Raw genomic sequence first — 1,506 nt, forward strand, 5'->3', positions numbered from 1 at the left:
GGGGGTGGGAGAGAAGGCTGTGGGGACAGGGGCTTTCCTACAGTGACAGTAGGTGTCCATCTCCACTCACAGACAGGGAAACTGAGGTGCAGAAGCACGGAGTCCCTGCTGGTGTCCGAGAAGGGGCCGGGGACCCTCCCCCCAAAAGTGGGCTGTAACGTGGGGCATTTCCCTGCAGACCGGTCCCTCTCGGCCATCGAGTCCCCACCAGGGCCAGTCCTCCCCAGGAGGCAGCTCTGCCCGCCCCCACGTGCTCCATCCTCTCTAACTCACTGTCCACACAAACAAGCCCCAGCCCCCTCCACCTCCATCTGCAATCTGCTCGGAGGTGGGCAGGCCCTCTCCACATCAGGTTAATAATGCCATTTTCATAAGCCTCTGCCCATAGGTGCTACCACCTAATTTTGAATCTGCCCTTCAAACGGATTGGGCCACAGAGGAGCTGGGATCTCAAGCACCGCTGGGAGGTGCTTATAACTAATCAATCCATCCCCTGCCCACCCACACCCCCCCAGCACTCAGCACAGCCTCGCTGAGCAGCCTTCAGCAGCAGGGTGTGGTGGGGAGCCTCGGACAGACTGGGGTTCCATCCCGGCTCGGCCTCACACCAGCTGAGAGACGGTGAGTATGGGACTTCGCTGTCCCCTGCCTCAGTTTCTCCGTCAATCAAATGGGGACTCTGAGGCTAGCGCTTGGAATTTCTGCCGGGGTGAGTTCTAGGCACACAGCCCAGCTCAGGGCTTGGCCCCTACATAGGGCTCCATAAATCTCAGCTGCCATCACTCCCCCTCGATCACTGATTTACAGTGACTCACTCTGTCTCTTTCCCCCACCAGACTGGTCTTCGCGGACAGGAAGCCGACCGGCACCACTCCGTGTCCAGCCTCCCACTCGGGTCTGGGCCCAGGAAGGTAGGTGCACTGTGGTGGCTTTGGAGAATACATGCATGGATGGGTGACCGGACCCCACCGTCTGCGGGGTGCCCGGACCCCGCTAGGCTGCCCTTCCCCGGACGCCCCCTCGTCTATGCCGGCCGTCCTGAGCAGCGGCGAGGAAAGGTGTTTCTTTATGCCTTAGCCCGGGTCCCTCGTGCTGCTGTGTACAATGCAAATTCCTGCTCTATTAAGTACAGATGTGGGCTTTGCAAGCCCTTTCTGCCGCGTGTGCATCCACCGCGAGCTCGCAGGCCCAGGGCTGCCTCGGGCTGACTCCACTGGTGCGGTGAAGCCGGCAGAGGGGTCTCTGCCAGGCAAGGGTCCCCATCGTGTTCGGAGCGGGGTCTCGAAAAGGCCAGAGCGTGTTTCTTTCTTGCGACACTTGTTACACGCGGGCCTCCCTCCCCGGGCCCCGTGTCTGCTCCACACGCACTGGCGAAGTGTCCGGGGTGTGCTAGGGCTACTCTCATCTCTAGTGCCCCTTCCAGCCCCTCTCGTCTCCATTTCGGGGGGAAAACCGAGGCTCAGAAAAGGAAAGGGGGTCGCCGGGGCCTCACAGCTAGAGAGCGGG

At 61.3% G+C, this 1,506-nt stretch overlaps 1 protein-coding gene across 1 annotated transcript in view; it reads left to right on the plus strand.

The window, feature by feature from the left end:
- The first annotated feature begins 6 nt into the window (after nt 1–6).
- The window catches only part of RTL1 (retrotransposon Gag like 1), a 21,663-nt gene continuing 20,163 nt past the window's right edge, over nt 7–1,506 (plus strand). The window contains exon 1 of the mRNA XM_011370961.2: nt 7–911. The gene's annotated coding sequence lies outside the window, so the exon portion shown is untranslated. The remainder of the gene's footprint in view (nt 912–1,506) is intronic.

Source organism: Pteropus vampyrus, unplaced genomic scaffold (genome assembly GCF_000151845.1).
Source record: "Pteropus vampyrus isolate Shadow unplaced genomic scaffold, Pvam_2.0 Scaffold178, whole genome shotgun sequence".
In the NCBI taxonomy this organism is placed as follows: domain Eukaryota; kingdom Metazoa; phylum Chordata; class Mammalia; order Chiroptera; family Pteropodidae; genus Pteropus; species Pteropus vampyrus.